Source organism: Talpa europaea, assembly GCF_964194135.1.
Source record: "Talpa europaea genome assembly, chromosome: 6".
Lineage (NCBI taxonomy): Eukaryota > Metazoa > Chordata > Mammalia > Eulipotyphla > Talpidae > Talpa > Talpa europaea.
The window spans coordinates 26,640,743-26,663,357 of NC_140072.1; the positions used below are offsets into that span (position 1 = coordinate 26,640,743).

Here is a 22,615-nt window from a genome sequence, read left to right on the forward strand (position 1 = left end):
CTCCCCACCATGCCTTTGACTCAGCATGCACAAAATAAGCCTTCAATCACTTGACTCTCAAAACAGACTTGTCATTATGACACCCCTATTGCTGTTAATGATGTCACAAATTCCCTAGTCACCCAGATCCTAAACCATAAACTCACTAGGGTGACTCATTCTTGAGCTTTTCCTCATGCCTCCCCCCAATTCAGTATTACAGAGTCCTGCCAACAGTGCTCCCCTAACCCTCTCACCCCATTCCAGCCCCTCTGAGCCTATAGAGGGGGCCCATAGTCAGGTGGGTCTAAGTGCTTGGGTTGGACTCAAGCCCCAGTTTGGAGAGGAGGGAGAGTGGTAGACTAGTCACCTGATCTCACTGAGTCCAGTTTCTTTATCTGAGTGAGAGAACACAGTGTGCAAGGCATTTTGATCATTATACTTACTAAGAGCCTATTTGTTCATATTACTAATAATGTCCCGCACTTGATAGGTCGTCTGATAATTCCTTCTTCTCTTTTTAAATTCTGTCTTCCCACTTCTAATCCACTAGTCCTCTTCCCTCATAAAGATTTTTCTCTCTTCATATTTAGTCACTTGCCAGAAACAAATCACTGTGCTTCAGCTTTGTTTTATTTTACAAGGCCCTCAATTTTGTATTCCAATCAGTGATTATATTCAGGATTGACCCTTCATGTTTGTGTTTGGGATTTAATTTGACATTTAGAATTCCTAAAACAATCTCACAGGTGACTTCCATCTCCTAGACTACCTCTTCAAAATCATCTCATACAGAATAATGTGGCCAGCAAGATTTACTGAGCCCAGGCTCATTTTTTAAGACTGCTATGAAGTCAGGGAAGTGACATTTCCATGATTAAGAGCAGTTGGAGGGATTAATGGAGAGGCTGCCTGAGTTTATTCATAACTTTATTTTGAGTGTGCCAAGAGTCTTAACTGGGATAAGTGGAGTCAGCAAATACCCCTCCAGCCCCACAGCCCCCTCCCCATGCACACCAGAGTTCAATTGGGCAAGAAAACAGGCACACTGGTGCATTTCCAGCAGAATGAACTGGCTTTTGAGTTCACGGACTAAGGACCTGTAGGCAAATTAAACCGGACTTCTCAGCCACTGTCTGCACTCCAGGGAGCTGTCCAGAGTAGCCAGGCCACAGCCCATGGCACTGAAGCTAGAAATTCCATGCTTGGATCCTGCATTGTATTCTTTTCCTAGTTGGGTGGCTGGGGCTCAGAAAACCCATTCCAACAGCAACAACAACCACATCTCCAAACAATCTTTGAGTCGTTAGGAGAAAGACTTTAATAGCTATGAAAAAAAAATCACACTTGTGGTCGATCCTTTCCTTTAGTGTTTTGGAATGATAAGCCAGTAGGTAGTGGAAATGGGGGTGGCATGAGGTCCCCGTCTTGTATTGGACACCTGGGTAGAGCCCGATCTGTGAGTCGCTAACCCCAGCCCGGCATCCCCTGAGAGCCGCAGCGCCCCCGCCAGCATGGCCACGAGCTCCTCCGCATCCCGGGCAGCAGGGCCGCCCTTGGTTCACACTCCAGCTTCCAGGCAGTAGTTCAGGCATGTCTGAGGCAGCCAATCTATCCAAACACTGGGGTTGCAGTCATTACTCTTGCCTCATTCCTGAAGCACATAATCAGATTCTAAGCCCAATTACTTGGGTGTTCTTATTTTTCTTTTGTACAGCAAGTTTTACTCAGCAAAAACAGACATCAGCACTCAGCGGGTAACAGCAGTTCCCAAGCTCTCCTCCGATGGTTTGTGTTTCATTTTCCTCTCATGCGTAAGAGTGTGTGAATGTTTATGTGTGGCCTTCTAAGATTTTCTTCTGATCACCTCCCTTCCCTTTACCTTCTCACTCAGCTCTCTCTTCTGAGTCCTAAAAATGGCAGTCTCTGCTGTTCTCTTCATATTTCATGACAATTGCAGGCTATGCTGCTAATTTTTATTTACCCACAACTGTCTTGCCTCAAACTCTGTTTTCCTCACATTTTGCTTAAGAATTTTAGTTCTCTAGTCTCCATGTTGAGTTGAAAATCTCCAGGAAGCCAGCAGCAGGCTGGATTTTAACAGAATCTTCCTCCGTTCCTTTATGAATCGGATTCCTCAAACGCTTTTGAATAAACCATTATGATCTCCAATAAACTGGCTGTTAGAGTTAGGTCAGGGAGTTCAGCATGAAAGGATAAACTCAAAAATTCAAACTTCAGGTTTTTTGGAGCGGGAGTATGAATCAACTCTCTTAAGAATATTGCGACCATTTACTTGGCTGTTTCCTTTTGCACCCTAACCTAGTAAAATGAAATCTTATGAGTGTGATTCAAGATTTGTCCGCCACGGTATCTGATATTGTACCTCTGCCACACTCTCAGCTCTCTCTCTCTCTCTCTCTCTCTCTCTCTTTCTCTTTCGTCTCTTTCCACTCTGTTCTTGCTGCAGAGCAGAGGGTTCAAGAATAAATGTATTACCTAAGTGAAGGAAGAATCTCGAACTTCAGAGTGAAGAACTGTAAAGTGGCCGAGACCCCGATTACCAATCAGGCTTCTAGATGGTTTATTAATGAAGCAATGCATTATCCACAAGGGGAAAGAAATGCCATCAGTGTTTTACTCTTGCATGGAAGTTCCTATTTAAGGAAAAGTGAATGCATGGCATGCGCCATGTCAGAAAACTAATTTTAATGTTAACAATGAGTTGAGTATTCTTGTAGTGATGAGAAAATATTCCAGCCTTCATTGCCTTCCACAAATAAGTTGCTGGAAGTAAACGAGGTATGCTATTTCAGTACCAATTTAGCAATACCTCTGCTCTATTATCAGCAACATGCACAGTTGGTTCATGGCGGAATGCAAACCACTCTTGTCTGTGAATAAGCATCAGGCTGACTGTGCAGGATGATAATTGCTCTGCCTGCACTTCCTTTGGCACCTACTGATCTCTGCTAAGTGGTTGGTAAAACATTTTGTAGGAATGTCAAGCACTTCTAAAAATTTGAAGGACTTAGTTTTTGATTGTTCTTTTTCTTATGGTTAAGTTTGCGGGCAGTTCACACAAAGCCCTGCTAGGACTGCCGTCCCCCTAGCAAATGTCTTAAATATTAGGGTGCCAGTGTGTCTGTGCTTGGCATCTTTTAGTCAGTTATGTTTTCTTTTGCCTTGTACTATGACACTGGCTGGATGTGTTGGGATATCAAGTGACTCACTTCAAATGGATGGCAAATTCACTAAAGTGAAAATGATTGTGATAGTTCTCTCATTTCCCCCTGCAGTGTATGTAAAACTGACTTTTAAAGTGTTTAGTGGATAATGGATCATGTAAGGTCAGTACTAGCCATGGCGGCCACGGCTATTATTTTCCCTTTTCATGGGAGGGTGCTCAGCAAAATGAGATTGTCACACTCTTTTTTTTGAGAGGACAGCGACAGACAGTTAAAAGCCTCTTCATGTAAGGATGTTATTTCATAAAGACACCAGCACTGGATTATCCCCTTCACTTTAAACTTCTGCCAGCTTGTACAAAGAGATAAAACAAAATAGCCCTGGTCCCAGGGGTGGGGAAGTGCTGGCCGGCTCAGCCTGGGTCCACAAGCTTTCATTTTGATTAGTCACATGTGAGGAAAATTCACTTAGGCTGAGAGGTAAATTTAATACCAGTTATGCCCATGCTGTTCATATCACAACCATTTTCACATGATGCCACTTAATTCCCTAAGAAGCAGAAAGGTAAATCGGTGGCTGGCCAGCAAAGGTGTCACAATGCATTAAGACCAGGACTCGCTGCGGGGGATAATGGTTCTGATTGCTGTTGACTCATGTCTCCACCAACTGCCTCATGTAAAATAAGTGACATTTAAAAGACATCAAGATGTGAGAAGAGGTAAGAGAGAGAAAAAGAAAGAGCGAGGAGGATAAAAAGTACATGCTACGACACTTGCCACTGGAACATAGAGTTTCTTTTCCACCCTAAGTGGTAGGAAATGATAACTCGACATGCCATAGGTGACCTGCACTAAGCTTTTAACTTCCTGTCTTGTGTTTTTAGAGAAAAATCTGTAAAATTGCTTCTGGGAACTGCTCCAACATGTTATCATTTATTTCCAATTTAATTTTTTTTTAAGTTTTATTCTTTTGCCCTCACATATCAGTCTATTCATCTCTTTAAAAGCTTTAGGCTGAATCAAGTTAGGCAATGGTAGACAACAAGAGGCAGGCTACGTTCTGAAGGCCCATTTATGTCTATTTTTATAAAGAGAATCAAATTCCAGTTTACAGTAAGCATATGCTTCAGTTGACATCTGTTTCTAAGACTCGGACGCTTTGTTTGCATAACAGTCACCAATAAATGGCCTTGTTTTAAGTCTGCTCACTGAGTTGTATGTGGGTTGTTCAGCTGGGGATTTTAGTCACAGCTGATCCCCTACCGCTCCTAGCTGATAGGAAGAGGGAAAATCCGAGCAGCCCAGTCCTATTTATTAATGCAGATTTTAACATTCTCAATGAACCACTTATCCAGTGTGATTCGGCAACCAAATCCTTATTTGCTCAGGCCGAGGAGGGGGTGTTCTTCAAAGTACTGAATTAAAGCTGACCAGCTTTTTTCTCTCTCTCTCTCTTTTTTTTTTTTTTTTTTTGGTGGGGGAGGGGCTGGGCAGGAAGGGAAGAGAGCGCAAAGCCCTTTCTGCAACTAGTCTCTGATAATTCAGAGAACGACAAGATGCAATCTTTACACAGCACCTCATAAACCAAGCTTAGGTTCAATGAATTTATTGTTAACTAAGAATATCAGACATTTGTAGAGCTCTAAATACGGGCCTTTTGTGCAAAGACGTGATGACTTTTATTCAATACCACTTAAATGTCAGCTTCGAGTTTGATAGAACAGGGTTGTGTTTCCTTCATTCTCCTGGTGTTTCACTTTAATGCATACCTGCTTCCACTCCCATGGAAAACAGGCACAACAGTCAAATATTTCAAGATGTACATGTGACTATCTTTAGGATCATTAGTGCTAATTAACGAAGTCGCTATTTGTGTTAAGCTGCTTCAAAAACAAAGCTAATCCTCAGTCTCCCTAAGTCTGCCCTTCCCCCTGAAAGGCATGCCAGCGGTTAGAAATATTAAAAGTCCATGCACAGGGTCTGTGTGCCCTAGAAAGTAAGCCTGATTAAGAGGGTTTTTGCTTTAATTCTCATATTTATATAGAGGAGATGTAACTTTAATGTGTTTGAAAATAAAGCATTCACTGACTTTAACATACAGAACTGTTCCCCTTGAATTATTGTATAATATTCAGTAATCATTTATGAGATGTGTAACATTTTTCAAGGGGATTTACATATCAACTTTCCCCAGTGGAATCAACAACAGTAGCATGAAATGTATCTACTCCATTTACTCTTATCCAGTGCTCCTACTTTCTTTTTCCCTTTAATTTTTATATATGGTAAAAATTTCATTGAAGAGAGATTTTAGATGACAGGACTGTAATTTTAAACCCAATAGAAGAGGTGTAAGCAATTTGAGCTTAGCTGAAGCATAATCTTAGGTTGTCAAGAAGAAACCCATTCTCCCTATGCTAATCAATCAGTGTATCAACCAACCAATCATCTCTTCAGCTTAGCATATATCCTAAGGTTTGATATATCTATTAACTGCCCATCATGCAGCTGGTCTCTGGATGATGAGATTCCCCCTATCTTGGCATTTGGCGGCAGACGACTGAGCTATCACAGTCTCAGACAAATACCAAAGTAGAGATTTCAATCCTGTTCCTGAGTGCAGAGACAATCCAGAAACGAAAATATTCTTAGAAGAGAATACACAGAAAATTACATTTCTCAGCACTGGGGTGTGTGTGAAAACTGTATATATTACGTGATTTCCCCTTCTTAGACACAGCAAAATAAAAAATTACTCTTTGATTATGACTGGAATGCTGGTGATTAAAAGAATTGTTGGAATATGCTACAAACTCTTAATTGCAAGACAAATTACACACAGACATTTGAATAAGTAAGAATGATGACTGTTTGGATGATAAATTTCCTGAAAACAAACAGAAGCCCAATTTTATAAAGCGAGGCACATAATCATTGTAATTCTAGAGAAAGGGGTCACCATTTCTGAAGATTATACATTGCTTCCTGGCCTCGATTCAGAGGTTCCAACGTTAGTTGAGCTGCAGCTGAATATATCTATATGCTTGTCCACCCGCCAGTGTGTTGGGGCATGGTTCCGAGACAATGAGTGTTTCTGTAAAGCTATTTATTGAGAAATGGAAACCGAAAGGACTTAAATTTATTTGCTAAGAGCCTGTGAATACATTGAAGTTGGAATGTGTAACTCTGGATTTTTAAACACTGGTTTCTACCCGAGGGTAAAATCTTTCCACAAGATAAAAATTCAAATCATGATGCTTTTCCTACACTATCGTTCAGGTCTCTTACTCTGTTAAGAGATTCGAGGTGAGGTCTGAGGGAGCTAAGGCTCTGACCCAAACTTGGCCACTCACCAGCAACATGCTCAGCGAGCTCCCTAATGCTTCAGGCTTTATTTCAGGAATTGAAATTTCTCTGTGGTGGCCGTGAAAAATACGAACTAACTAGTCTCATGGTATGTCAATACTGTTTCATAGTCTTCCAAAGGCTATTGTTTTTCCAATCAATTACAGTAGGAATTTAAACTTAGGTAGTATTTGCTTAGCCAAAATCTCTTCACGCTCTTAGGCAACATAAACAGACTGAAAATACATTCCCCCTTAAATACGATGCTCTGGATGTGAAGCCAGTTTTTCAATTATTTGTGGAGGATGGGGCCAGAGAGACGAACTGATGGACTGTGAGATAACGGGAACCCTATGCTCCTGGGGGGAGAAGGAAATCTGCTTTCCGTCCTGAGGAGTCCAGCGTGAGTCCATAGAGATCATGATGACTTCTCCGCTCCTCAACAACTCAGCCCCTGCACTTTGATCTTAACTTAAGAACACTTTTGTGTCCTGGTGTGAAAGGACCAGTAACAATATAACAGCTCTAGAATTTTTGTATTTTTCTCAACAGAAAGATAATTGTGGTGTCAAGATCAGAGCAGTAGTTCAGTTTAAATAGTATATTCTGAAGGTCCTTCTCAAGGAGTTGTGATTCTCAGAGAAAACACTTTGCTACATGGGTTAAGGTTACAAATTTTATCATAGCAAAGAGAAGGGCTAGAAAAAGGAGGAAAAAAAAAGAGAGAAAGCAACACAGAGAATCATTTTTCTCTATCTCAAGTCACTTAAAGGGCCCATTGTGGGACTCATTCCAGGCTGCTATGATTAGAGACCTGCATGTTTGTAGATATCCACAGATAAGCCCCAGATATGAGCACCCATGACACATGCTCTGCTGAATGAGGCAAACGGATTGATGGAGAGAAAGATGGCCTATTGAATGTGGATTCTTTGTTGCTGGCCTGGAAACTTGTAAGCACGCACCTTTCAGACCCAGGACAGCTACTCCCCAGAGCAGCTATCCTGTCTTCTGGTGATAATTGTCCTGCCAGCTCTGCAGATTGTGGATATAGATAAGAAAGCCAGTGAAAGTGGATTGAGTGCAATTAGAAAGTTATCCACACAAGAATTGACCTGTGATTGCATTTATAGGTAGAATCACATTCTGAGTAGATGCAGCATATAAATCTTAGCAAATCGATCTTGCAAAAGAAAAGATTCATTTTTTTATTGCTGTGAGTTCCAGTTTAAAATATTTCACTGCTATTCTGTATGAATTCAATATGCCCTCACATGCATCATGTAACCATGCCACAGAGAAGAGCAGCAGTGAGCTCCCTGCCTTCAAGGAGATAATGTTCAAAGACAGCATAACGAAGCAGATCAAAATATTTTTATAAAGCCTTGAAGGTGGTATCAACAAAATTTTTTTATCAGAGTTTGAATGAGGTTAGCTTTTCTATTATGAATTCTTTTAAATGGAAAAAGGGAGTTAAAATTGTGGTGGAACTAAAGTGAAAAGGAGGCAAGAAGACGAGATGGGTAGAGGGGAAACGGAAAGAATCAAGGGAGGAAAGAAAATAATGGACAAAGTAGAGAGCTCCGCTGGGTTCGTGATTTTGCTCTGTCTGTTCTGTGGGCCCTGTCTACATTGTAGGGAGGGAGTTCTTTCAGCTTAGATTGTATTGGGGCTAGAGAAGGAGAACACCCCTAAATATTAGGCACTAAGGTTTGACCACTATCTTGATCTGCTGGGGCTACCCTAAGTGTCATGGACTCACTGGGTTCAACAACAGACATTTATTTTCTCATAGGTATGAAGGCTGGAAGTACAAGCTCAAGGTTATCAGCATAATCAGTTTCTGTTGAGGCTGTCCTTTCTGGCTTGTGCGGGGGGGCCACCATTTATATGCTTACAGGACCTCTGTGCAAGCACAGGGTTAGGGGTGGGGGTGTACTCTCTGGAGTCTCCTATAAGGACACTAATCCTTTCATATTGGGACCTCACCCTAGGAGCTCATTTAATCTTAACTGCCTCCTACAGGCCTTTCCCCAAATATACTCACATTAAAAATTAGGGTTTCAATGTATGGATTTGGGGGGAACATATTCAGACCATAGCAATCATCAGCTGCAGCTGGAGAGACTTTCCCCAAAGGCATCGTTTCCAACTTGCTATTGAAGGGTCCATCATTAACCAGTATGCAGTCCATGAATCTTTGCAGGATTCTGGAAGCATTGTGCACAGCCATTAGGCAGTGCAGGAGAGGAGGGGAGGGAGCAAGCACAGAGAGGAGAGGGTGCATGGTGAATGCTTTATAAATACTCTGAATGTGTGAAAAATAATGACCTCTGACTTCTTTGTGGTTCTTAACTCATGCTGCCGCAAGATTGGTTATAAGGTCCATATCACACTGTGATATGAAAGTATTAATTGAATAGGGGCAATCAGAATTTCTATGTGAATAATGACTTAGAAATAATATTCTTCCTGCTCAACAATAGAATGGGGAACCAAAGCTTCACTTGATGGGGTCAGATTTTTTTTTTTTAGGTTCACATGAGGTACATGTGTTCTGTGTCTTATATCTTAAATCTGAGGCGAATTTCTTTAGAGTAACTTAAGAAGGAAGAAAATGAAGGGAAGGTCTGATTGATGCTAGTATTGTCCTTTAGGTTTAATTTGTGCCTTCTGACAGACACCTTCATCAACCCTTGTCTTGAATAAGAACCCTTCCATTGAAAACAAACCCATGAGTGAAAGCATCTAGTATCTGTCTTTCTCCATATATGGAATGTAAAGAAACAAAACAAAGGAACAGATGAAACTAAACCAAAACAAGCTCTAGAAATATGGCTGCAGAATTGAGGCTGTTAGAGGGGGAGGGAAGGAAGGTAGAGGGAGGGGGTGAGAGGCCCAATGGTCTCTGGTGAAGGACTATAGGTGTTTTGGTGGTGGGTATGGTGTGGTGACATACATCTGAAGAGGTGTGGCCCTTTACCCCTAAATTATATATAGTTTTTAAGGCAATGTTACCTCAATATAAAAAAAGTTACCAAAAAACAACAACATGAATTTAGTTGACATTAATGTACCAATGTCACCTAGTTTTGGCAAATGTAAGATGTTACCAATGAGAGAAACTAGGTGACAGATGTTCAGTTATCTGTACTATCTTTGCAACTTTTACTTTTCTGTAAATCTGAAATTATTCCAAAATAAAAAGTTTATTTTTTAAAACCAAGTATGCATGTTTTACAGTAGGCAAGTTTGAATAAGGAAGCACTTAGCTCTTCATTTATGGAAGCATTTTCTTAATGTTACTACCAATGAAGTCTCATGTAAATTTGATATTCTGAGAAGTTGATGGCTAACCCTATGTTCACATATATCATCAGAGATTCTGGATTGATTGTGCTGAGATACTTATTTATCTGATATTGAATTGAAAAACAGGAAGATTTAGAATTATCTGACTGTTTGGAATGCCACCTAGCACTAAAATAAATAATTTCTTAGCACATTTACTAGCCAAAACATACTGTCTCATATTTTAAGTTGCTTGAAATTTTATGTTTTCTGTTATGCTTGTCATGTCATTTATTCACGATCATGTAAGTATCTAATGGTTTCTATAAAATTAAAGGCTGTCCAAACATAACTTAAAATCCTAAAACTTTCTCTCCAAAGTATAATTTTTGGCTTCATTAGTAAACAGTTTGACATGTAATTTAAGCATAATTCAATTTTTAAAATCAGATTGTGTTTTCTTTAAGTTATGTCTAATAAAGTATATGACTTTAATAGAGGACACTATTTTATTACCACAGTTTACCTAAATTTCCACAGTGTCTATGTCTGTTTGAAATTTTTTTAATAAAAAAGTAATAGAAAAATTTGTATCTGTATCACTGTGCTACTATGTTGTTTTATTTATGTTTTTGTATCCGTCTTTTCTCTTAAAGAATAAACTTGCTAAGAGTAGGAAACATGGCCTCAGTATCTAGCCTAATTTAGTCCATGGTAATGATTCAGTAAATATTTGTTTGCATGAATAAATGAATGAAATCACATGCAAATGAATCACTTCCACTTGAAAAGGGAACCAAATAACTGCCTGTCGATTTGCTCTCTTCCCTGCCCTTGTTTTAGGATGGCCTCACAGTTTGGACCAGTTTTTATCATTTCTATCATTCAGCAATGTATACTAACCTTTCAAATCTGTAAAAAGTATTTAAAAGAAAGAGAAATTGTTCATGTTTCAAAACCTATTATAATGCATTTTCAAATATGTCAGACACATCTTTGTTAAAATTAAACCAGGGATTGGTTTTGAGCGAATAGCCCTATATCCTTACAGATGCTGTGGATGGATGCATCTAAGCTGCTTATTATATTGATGGGTTTTGCTGCTCTGCAGCAAATGAAAACAGGCAGCTGCTTCCTCCATCAAAGCAAAAAGCAGCCTGAGTTTTTATTAACCGAGTGTTCATTTCTTCTATTGCCAAAATTCTTACACAAAACAAAAGAGCAGTTTTAGCACATTATTGCTTAACTAGACATGAACAACTGACAGCAAGTGATAAGCCTGTCTGCTTTTCACAACTGGTAATCATTTTTGGAATAGATGTTTTAATATAGTTGAATATAAATTTTGTAATTTACATCTACAATGGTACGTAAATTTATAGATCCAGTTTGTTGCAGGAGAATGAAGGCTGTAATCACAAAAGCCTTTTCCCAGTGTTGTTTAATTTTTAATGACTATTTGAAAACTGGGGAAGGAAAATGAAATCAAATTCATTTCTCTAAAAATTACAAAAAAAAGTGTTAAAGACAATCATACAAGTTGGTTGGAGCTGTGCGTAGATGGTCCTGACAGAGCAGAAATGCTGTGTGTGCAGCCTAGAGGTGCTTTGCACTACTTTTCCATGTAAGCCACAGTGAGCCGCCCAAGTTTGTGTGACCGCAGAAATTTCTGGAGAGCAGACCTTCGTCTTTCCTTCATACCCATGAATAATGATGAACTGGGAAACAGAAAGGACAGAGCCCTGGTCATTTTGCCCGGTTGAGATTCTCAGCCAAGTGTCATCCCCCACTTTTTTTTTTTTTCTCCCTGCAACCTGAATATCTTACATTTACTGTGAGATAGGATGGCAAGTGGATTTTGCTTAAAGCAGGTTTAGACTAGGATGGCAAGTGGATTTTGCTTAAAGCAGGTTTAGACTGGACCTCAGTGAGATGCTGCCTTGTTTTCCAAGACAATTTGCTGAATGGTGTTTGTCTTTTGGAACCTGCTAATGGTGACTGCTGCTGTCAGGATTGTCCATCCTCCTTCCCATTTCCTCATATGATTCTAAAAAGAGGAACTTGGGATGTAGGCAGCTCCCAAATGCTGGGGTGTGTATCTTGCAGACAACGCTGCTAAGTAAATAAGTTCTAGCAAATCTAGTACTAGGGAGGTTTAATAAATACGCCCTGTTTTGGCACTCATATCATGTGCCTCCTCAATGCCATTTTCTCTCCAGGGAGGCTTCATAAATGTGCAGAGCATCCACTCCACATGGAACTCAGGCTTCTGGTTTGTCTGGAATTCAGTTACAGTGTTTGCCTAAAAGTGGGAGGAAACTGGCTGGCAAGGCAGGGAGCTGCTTTAGAAATCAAATTCATGAATCATAGGTAACCCCCGGGGGACCTGCCTCTCCTGACTCTTCTCTGTAGTGCCACACAAGTGTGTGTGTGTGTGTGTGTGTGTGTATTAGTGAAGTGGTTCAATACTGAGGATGAGGAACAATGACAATTATGGCAAATACTTTGTTCTTTGTTCCACTCCATTTGATGCACTACTGTGCTTCATGACTTTTCAATACACAGCCTAGCCCAATTTTAAAAGAAGGGTGATCACTTTCCAGGATGGTCTGAACCCCACTCTGATGACACTGAACACAGCAAGGTCTTGGGGGAATGTTACTCAGAGTAAAACTAGAAATGAAAGGCTTCCTCTTTTCTTCTTTTTTCTTGCTTTCTCTCTGGTTTGATTTGTTGGGGCTTCCTTCCCTAGAAATAATTGTTCTCACTCTCTACCATCCTCTCTGACAAGTGGAACAAGAGCGTTTTCTCACCCAGGCCAGGAAAGCATACAGTTGATGTTCCTTTTTTTTTTTTTAAAGATTTATTTATTTATACAAGCACTGAGTACAGTCAGAAGTGCGGGAGGGTGAGAGAATTCACCAGAGCCAGAGCGGGAAGCAGAACAGGCAGACTGACGAAGTACACTGGTGAGGGGAGCAGTGGGTGCGGCAGGAGAGGTCTGTGTGCTATGTGGGACCCTCGCCGGTGGCCGGGGATCAAACCGGCGCTGCAAAGGCTGCAGGCAGCTTCGCAGCCCAGTGCTCAACCGCTGAGCCACTAGGGGAGGCCCAGATACAGTTGATATTCTACCTGTGCATTGCCTGGAGAGGAAATATATTTGAGGTTATATATATATATATATATATATATATATATATATATTGAAAACTGCACTCAGTATTGAAAAGGACAATCGAGGAGGTTGGCTATTATTAATCTGCATATAAACTAAATAAAAAGCTGTCACAACTAGATTATGTAGATGTAGCACACTTCTTTTCTGAAGCTGAGAATTTAATTGACAGAGGGAGTTATAATTCAGGTAAAAGGGACTGGTTTTGAAGACTTGAATTCTATGACCATTTTGAATCTTATCCAAAATATTTCTGCGTAGGGGGTTAAACTTGAGATTTTAGTTCAAGTAAGATATTTTATTTTATTTACTTGAATTTCATCAAAATGTGGGTCAGAGTCCACGCCCAATTTTTTAGCTTTCAGTGCACAATTATGATGATCTATAGCCCTTGTCTCAGAAATCAGTTCAATACTTCCATTTTATTCTTGAAGTTGGGTCCAAATATGATTTGTCAAAAGTGTCCAAGATAGTTGTTAACAGAATCATTAGAACTAGAAACAGTTGCCCCAGGGTCGGGACAATAACGTATAGTGGTCAAGACACTGGGCACTAGACCTGCAGAGTGTGGGCTCAAATCCTGGCTCTTCCGCTTAACTTCTCTTTGCTTCCTGTTCCTCCTTGTGACCCTTAGTTGACCATAACGATAGTGCACACCTTCTGGGGTTATTTTCCATATGGTCATGAGCCATATAAAATATTCTGCTCAGTGTTTGCCAAGTAGCAAGTGATGAGTAAGTGATGGTGATAATAGCAGTAATAGCAAACACTCAGCAAAAACGGAGCACTTATTTTGGTATTCTTCTAATTCATTTAATCCTCACATCTATATTTATGGGCAGCTTATTACTTCCAGATAAGGAGTTGATTCGAGGCAAGCTTAAGGGACTGCTAAGGTCACAAAGCTAATAAGCCTCAGAGCTGTGTTCGAAGTTCACTTCTCTGCTGTATGGGCCATGGGCGCTGTGGCCGTGGGGTAGTCCTATTTCTCATTGTGCTTCAGAATCGTCCTTGTCTCTCTCTATTCCTCATCTGTCACTTAGTTTCCTCCCCAGTTTCTGCTGTGAAAATCCCCATGTACAGGTGTCTGGGGAATGTTCTCTGAAGATTCTCCTCTCAGCCTCAGTCGGGGACTCTTCTCATCCTGAACGCACAATCATTACATTAATAGATATTTGAGTTAAAATTTAAGTTTTGAATTGTAATGCACTGTTATTATGCCCATGAACCAACCCATCTTGTAGTCCTAGAAGAGTGTATTGTTGAAGTAGTTGGGTAATTTTTTTTGTGCCCCCTCACTACTCTGCTCATTATCCCTTCCCCACGTCCCAACCCCTGAGGTCATTTGGCTTTTCCAGAAATAAGAGGAGAAGCAACATCGACAAACGATTCCTTTGGACCATTCCTCTGGCCTATGGCATGGAGACTAAGAATAATGGGGCTAGAATCGCAATACCTGGGTTCAAATTCCAGCTCTGTGACAATATATCTGCCTGATTCAGGAGAAGGTTCCCTCGTGCCTTAGTTTCCTCATGTGCTTCATATCACCTTGGCAGCAGCCAGTGGGCAGTGAACATTAGAATATCACAGGGCAGGGGCCTCCATGGTGGTGCAAGGGGTTAAGCACAGCACTATGAAGCCATCTGCAGCCTCTGCAGCATGAGTTTGATACCCGGCTGGCCAGGGAACAACCCACATGGCGCAGCAGACCTCTCCTGACTCACCCGCTGCTCCCCTCAGCAGTGTATTTCAGTCAGTCTGCTGTTCTGTTCCCCACTCTGTCTCTGGTGAATCCTCTCACCTCCAGCGCCTCTGGCCTATACCCCAGTTCTTGTATACATAAATAAATAAATCTTTAAAAAAATAAAAAGAATATCATAGGGCAAGCTCCCACCTGTTCGCCACACTGGGCTGCTTGGACGGTGCCTTTTGCCTGTGTTCCATGTGACGAGGCTCCACAGACTCTGGGAAACCTGCAAGTAAGAAGTTATTGTTTAGAGTCTGTTAATGAGTTGGTGCCGGAGGACAGGCATAGAACAAGTATTATTTAGGATTGATTTTCAAAGTTCTCAGAGCTAGAACAAATCTTTCCAAAGTTTCATTTCGATTAGGTTTTGCAGATTATCAGTTAGGGATGATAAAATTAGGGATGATTATATCTTTTTATATCATAAAGATTAATCCAGGTTGATAAAAGCCGCTGGCTAGAAACATGTGGAAATGATAATAATGGCAACAGCAGCATTATTAAACAACAGCTAACATTATTAAAAAATTGACTATGTGCCTGATACTCAGTGCCTTACCACGAATTATTTCATTTACTTCTCACAACATAGCTCTAAGTTGCTTATACCCAGCAAATAAAAGCACTGAAGCATTACCCAACAATGCTGGCTAAAGGAGCAATACCGTCATCCCCATAGTTATTCTCTAGTTCATTAAAATGCTTTGTTTTCTTAAAACATTAATCACTCTCAAAAATTATTACATTTATTGTGTAATGTCCCTATTGAAGGTGATTTGGGCAAGGCATTTGTTTTAATCACTGCTGTATCCTCCTAGAACAGGCTGTCAATAATTATATGTTGAATGAATGAATGAATGAGGTTTAAAAAGTTGAAGTAGTTTGTCTAAGATCAGAAAACCATCAGAACAAGTATTCAAACTGAACTTGAAATCTAGCGCATGAGGTCTGTTTTCTGTTTTCACTATAGTTTTCTAGAGCTTGGAGGCCCCCAGACCTATGCTAACCCAAGTCTAGCATTTTGCAGATGAAAATACCGAAGCTCAGAAAGGCTAGATTACATGTCAGTATCACACAATTGTTAATGGCAGGACCAGAATCAGACCCCAAGCCACCAGCTAGTGTTTTTCACCATGAATTCAGCCTCCTCAGTTCATATAAAATTGAACAAAATCCTATATGCATCAACACCCACTTATTCATGCCATAAACCTAAGTCATACTTGACACTTCCCTCTCTTACCACCCCCTTCATCTAATTAACTGATGTCTTGTCACTGTACCTTCTAAATACAGCTCAGATCTTTCCACTTTTCTTCAACTCCACTAACCATCACCCAAGTCATCACCAGCCCTCACCTAAGTAACTGTAGTAGCCTCCTACCTGCTTTCCTCCTGTCTTCCTTATCCCCTTTCATCCTTTTCTTTAGAGTAGCCAGAATAACCTAAAATGTAAATCTGATCATACTGCTCTACTGCTTAAATCATATTATTTATTTTAAGGTGGAATTAAAAATTCTTAACATGACCTTTGAATCTGTGGATCTGGTCCCTAGCCACCCCTCCAGCCTCATCTTATACCACTCCCTCCTTTTCTTATTTATTCCACAGTTTTACTGACATTATTTCCAGTCCTGGAACATCCATCTCTTCTCCTCTTCAGAGTTTTATTTCATGGGACTCCCCTTCTATAGGCTACACCTTCTACCCTGTACCTTCTTCCTGAATTCTACTTGGCCCTTCATCCACTAGATCTCAGCTTACATACTATTTTGACAAGGAAGTGCTCTCCCAGCCTCCCCTCTGACCAGATCACCTTCCCTGTGATAAGTTCTAGGAAGCACCCTCTATTTTTCCTATGCAACATCTGTTATAATTATAGTTATGGACATTATTTGTGTAATTATTTATTTAATGTCTCTTTCTCTAGCTAGATTGAAGCTCCAGTGACCATGATGTCTCATTCCCTGCTGATCCACAGGGTCTGAAACATAGTGGATGCCCAATAAATATTTATGGAGCATTCCGTAGACCTCTTACAGATTTCCATTCTGGGGTGACACTTCATATGACAAAGCAGCCATGTAAATTGCTTTAAGGAAAAGGAGACAGAGTGCAAACACTGAAAACAGTCCAAAGCCTTACCTGCCCATTCCAGCATGCTCAGCTTTTCCTTTTAGTAACACCCACCCATGCATTTCTTCTTCCAGAAGAGTCAATGGCTTAGCTAAAGTTGTGCTCACCTCTCTACTTGAGTCTCAGGTTTGAGCAAGTCCTTACTTCTGACTCGTCTATGATGGACATGATCGTTTGTTGGGGGAGGATAGAGTAAGCTGCTGCTTGGGTGGACATCAGGTGATCACAGAAAAAGTCTTTCTCCTGTGAGAGCTGGAGGGGTTGGGACAAGCATAAGCCATTCAAGTGAGGGGAAGGAGCTAGTGGCAGTGCTTGTTGGGTGTTATCTGTCAAAAACTCAAGACTTTGTCTAAAACAAATGATGGAGAAGCAAAAAGCTTTCAAATAAAAGTGATTTAAGAGGAGGCTTGATCTTTGGAGACTCACGTCTCTTAACATCTATATACAGTTAATTTTTAGGTGTTTGTTTCCAGATTAACCACACAACTTCTCATTTTAAAGAATTAGAAACTATTAATTACTTCACAACAACAAACACAAAGTGGTAACATACATGAAATAGATCACATTTGTCAGTTTTCACCCTCATTATTGCTATGTAGACAGCTAGTTTCTCATATTTTAGTACCGACTGGCTTTCTGAAGTCTAACAGATTCAACAGGCCCAGTTCTGACAGCAGCATCTGCATAGCTTTGTTTAAAAGTAAATACAATGAAACCAAATGACCGTGGAAACCCAAATACAATATAGTATTATTCTTCCAAATAGAGCTCTTGGGTAGCTAATGCTTTTATGTAGACTCACTGGATGAAGTTTATCCAGTTTATCATACAGGAAGCCGCTAAGGAATAGGAAACTACATGCCTCTGAATAACTTTTTTTTTTTTTTATAGAGGCATGTTTTATTTCTTTCTTTATTTTTTATTTGTTTGTTTGTTTTTGTTTATACATGCACTGGGTACAGTCAGAAGCACGGGAGGGTGAGAGAATTCACCAGAGCAAGAGTAGGGAGCAGAACAGGCAGAAGGACCGAAGTACACTGCTGAGGGGAGCAGTGGGCGGCAGGAGAGGTCTGCGCGCCATGTGGGACCCTCCTCCAGTGACCGAAGAGCAGCCGGGGATCGAACTGACGCTGCAGAGGCCGCGGGCAGCTTTGCAACCCAGCGCTCAACCGCTGCGCCACCGGGGAGGCCCTCCTCTGAATAACTTTTAAGGAAGTGTCCAAATCCGTGACCTGTGTTATAGAGAACAACTTATTTAGGATAAAACACTAAAATGGTTTCTGATGCTTTTTTTTTTTTTTTTTTTTTCCTCTTCACTATCGTTGCCACTTTGGGCACTCTGCTCTCATTGAGTGATGTCAAGAATATAATGGAAATTCCTATTGTTGGTTGATAGACCCCTACAAGATTATAGGTTGTGTCTTAACTGCTTGCACCACCAGGGAGGACCTAAAGAAATGTTTAAAGACATAAACTTACCAGGATGATAGAATGAAGGAACATACAACATAATTTTGGAACCTGGAACACAAATGGTTGAGAAGTCACTGACTCAGTAGATATGAGAAAGCCAGCAGTTGGGAAAGTTGAGAACCAATCCAATTTATACTTCTGAACCTCAAAAGGTTCCAAGTAATTCTAACAGTAGGAATTTAGGAGAACTAAAATGAGAAGGATTGATTGAAAGTTGTTTAAGAACTTTCCATGCTGGTATATCCCCTTTCTTTTGCCCCAATAAAAGAGGAGGATATTTATTCTCTGGAGAGTGTTAAACAGAATGTTTTTGAATTGCAGGACACCCTACACTGTTGAAATCAGGGCGCATACTAAAAGCAAAAGGAGGGCCTACACTGAAGACTGAGCTCTCCTCTCTCCCTCATTCAGTCCTTGTCACTTCCAATTAGTTTTTATCTTTCCACACTTACATTTAAGCAAGCAACAAGGAATTATCAGATGTCTGAGAAAAGTTTTTAATGTGACAAGTAACAAAAAAAGCAACATGAGGAAAACAGACCTTGTAAAGATAGAAAGCTTAAAACAAGCTATCATTAATATTTTCAGTTAGCTAAAAGAAGATATTATATTCATGAAACAGAAATAGGATGCTCTGTGAAAAGAAATAGCCAGAGAACTACCATCAACAATAGTAAAAATTAAAAGAAAAGTAGTTAGGTTTGTAAGCTAAAGTAGAGGAAATGTCCAAGAATGTAGAAAAACAATAAGGGTTGGAAAGCAGAAGAGAAATGTAGCTAGAGGATGAATTCAAGAAATTCAACATCCAAATAATGAGAGTTCTAGAGATGAGAGCAGAGAAAAGTGGAGATAAAGAAATAATCGATGGAATGTTGCAAGAACCAAAGCAAATGGCGTTTCCCCAGATTGAAATTCATACAAGTTCACAGACATTTACTTCCCATATACTCTATTCTAAGATGCTATGGAAGAATGTGTTGCGTTGAATTGGGGAAGTAAACCAAGAAAAAGGGAGGCAATAAATGAAGGAAACAAGAGATGGAACACAGAAAAAGGGAAACCGGAATCACAGTGCAGGTTGGTTCCAGGCTACCGCCTGTGTGCCAGGCATAGGGGCCACAGCCTGGACAGGTCAGTAGGCACCAGGGGAGACTTTCTCATGAGATTGCTAATTCTGCCTAGCTGGTGTGAGTGAATGTACCAAGAGGAGAAATTGACAACTGGAATTTGAGACTGAATAAAAATCTTCTAGTCCCTTGTGCTCTTCTGCCCTCATTTTGATCCCTCTTCCTCCCCCTCCCCTGCAGAACGTCTCTGGTTTATAGTTGTCTGTTTATTTTTGTTTTGTTGTGTTGTGTTTTTTATTGTTATTATTTTTCCCTGATCCCTTATTTGTCAGTTACTCTTCAAACTATGTGTAAGTATATCTTCTATAGAAATCAAATCTGTTTTTAAAGACCATTATAGTTCCACAAATAATAATGAGAAATCTTCTTAAATTTTCAATTGAAATATAATCCACAGACTGTGCAGTCTGCCCAGTTACTTAAAATGTATTTACAGGGTTTTACAACCCCCATCACAAATCAACATGACAATATTTCCTCACCTTGGAAGCAACCTTCTAGTCTTAGCAGTCACTCCTCATTTACCACCCAGCCCTAGACAATGTTCTCTCCATCCTCTGCCTCTATGGATTTGCTCGTTCTGGAAATTTCATGTAAAGACCACAATGTTGTGACTCTTTATAACCGGCTTCTTTCACTTAACTCATGTTTTCAAGTTCCATCCATGCAGAAGTGTGGAACAGGACTTTATTTCTTTTTATTGCCAAATAATTGTCATTGCATGGACACACCACATTTTACTTATCCATTCATTTGTTGATGGATTTTTGGGTTGTTTCCACTTTTTGGGTATTGTGATTAATGCTGCTGTGAACATTCATGTACAAATATTTGTGTGGACGTGTTTCTTTTCTGTTGGGTTTATACCTAGGAGTAGACAAGTGAGGTCACATGATAGTTCCACATTGAACTTTTAGAGGAACTGCTAGATGGTTTTTCAAAATGACTGAATCATTTTACATAATTTCTCCACATCCTTGCCAATATTTGCTATTATCTGACTTTTTGATTATAACTCCTCCCCCGCCAGGGTGTGAAGTAGTAGTATTTAATGGTTTTGACTGGCACTGAGCTAACTTACAAAAAGGTGAAAGATTTATATGATCTGAAGTCAAACCAGAGTAAGAGATAACTTTTTTAAAACTTAACAGATGAGCAAAAATAAAATAGGTTGACAAAACTCTACTTTGGCAGGGTTTTGAGGAAATAAATATTCACACGGGGGATGTAGTTTGTGGAGGACTATTTGGTATGTAACAATATGAAATGCATTAATCTTTGGCATCTTTCCCATGTCTAAGAAGAAAATCACATGTTTGGCTAAAAAATACGTGTCTTTATTGTACTGCTTTTTATAATCTCATAATATCAGAAACTTTAAAACTACTTTAGATAACAAGAGGAAACTGATTTAACAAATTATGATTCAATAAATTCAATACATCTAGGAAATCATAAAAATAATTAAGCAGGTAAAGTATATTTTTTATTGTCATGGGAACCTATCCATTCCATATTGAATGGGAGCAAAACCAGATTGTTGAATGCCTGCATGATAAGATCCCATCTGTATAAAATATCTTTATACTAGAAGGAGTTTTTGGAATTATGTCCAAATTGTTAACAGTGAATATATACTACTGGGGAAATTTTAGGTAATATTTTTTAACTTTGTTCTTTGCATTTTTAATATTTAACTTAGTTTAAAGTCAACCTCTGTAATTTTTTGAGATAATTATAAAATTTTTAAAAGACTATGCATTTTAGAAGTCATATTTTTGTCCTTAATCAAGTCTTGAATTTTAGTTAAACACACTTCCCTATAATTATTTTTTAAACCTCAAAACTACCTACTAAAGGCATAAAGAAATTCATTATTGTGGTCATTATATCCACTTACCGTAGAACACTATCTTTGGTTGCTCCTTCAGAGAGTTTATTATGTACTTTAGTCTTTATAGCATTGGGGTTTTTTGTGTTTTTTTTTAAAGATTTTATTTATTTATGCATACAAGACCTGGGGTACAGGCCAGAGATGCAAGGGGGGCTGGGGGGGAGGATTCACCAGATACAGAGTGGGGAACAGAACGGGCAGACTGACCGAAGTACACTGCTGAGGAGAGCAGCAGGCCAGGCAGAAGAGGTCTGCTGCACCATGTGGGTTGCTCCCTGGCCAGCAGGGGGATTGAACTCATGCTGCAGAGGCTGCAGGTAGCTTCATAGTGCTGTGCTTAACCCCTTGCACCACCAGGGAGGCCCTGTAGAGTTGACTTTTTTTTTTTTTTAATGTAAAAGTATGCCAGATAGTAGGACTTTGAGGTTATGCCAAAGCTCGTGAGTAGGGGCAGGTTAAAAAGGTGCTCGCTCTATTATGGTTATTGGAATAATTGTTTTGAGTTTAGTTGTTCTCCCTTCTACTCTCCTATCCCTTTTTGCAGGAGAATAACATTAACAACAACTATATCTTTCTTTGAGCTTGTTATGAGCTAGGAACTATTCTAAATACATTTCATGTGTTTTACTCATTTTAATCCTCGCAACAATCCTGTAAAGTTGATATTACAATTAGGTTATTTTACAGATGGGGAGCCTGAGGCACAGAGAGATTAAGTAGCCTGTCCACGGTCACTCAGGAAATTAGGAGCTGGGACTGGAGCCAGTGAAACTAGTTCCAAAATACCTGTGATCTTAACGGCTTCCCTCCACTCACTGCCTCTCTGACTTTGTTCCTAAAAAGGACTGCACACACTTCTTACTGATTTTTCTTGTTTCTCTCCAAACTATCATTTCTAGCAGAAGTGCTCTGGAGGCTGAGCTATTGGCTACACCGGAATGGCCAATGGCATTTCCTGCAGCAAATGCTCTTGGTCATCTCTGTGCTATTCACACACTTACCCATTGTCTCTTTAAGGATTTTATTTACCATTTATTTAACATGCTCTTCTCTGAAAGGTTCAAATGTCTTACTCCTCCAAGTTGGAGATGCACCTGGGAGAAAAAAATTAAATCTTGCTAGATGGTTTTAACTTTGATTAAGACCCCTTAGAAGAGTATTTAGTGCTCAGGCGAGCATTCTCTGCTTTTCCCCAGGGCTGCTGGGCTTTCTCAGCCTCACAGGCATGGAAGCCTGGTGCCCTACCTGATGTTTGAG

General features: G+C 39.9%; 1 protein-coding gene across 1 annotated transcript in view; it reads left to right on the top strand.

Moving 5' to 3' along the window:
* CAMKMT (calmodulin-lysine N-methyltransferase) overlaps positions 1-22,615 on the top strand; it is a gene marked incomplete at its 3' end in the record, with an annotated part of 302,677 nt that overhangs the window by 225,681 nt on the left and 54,381 nt on the right. The window lies entirely within an intron of this gene.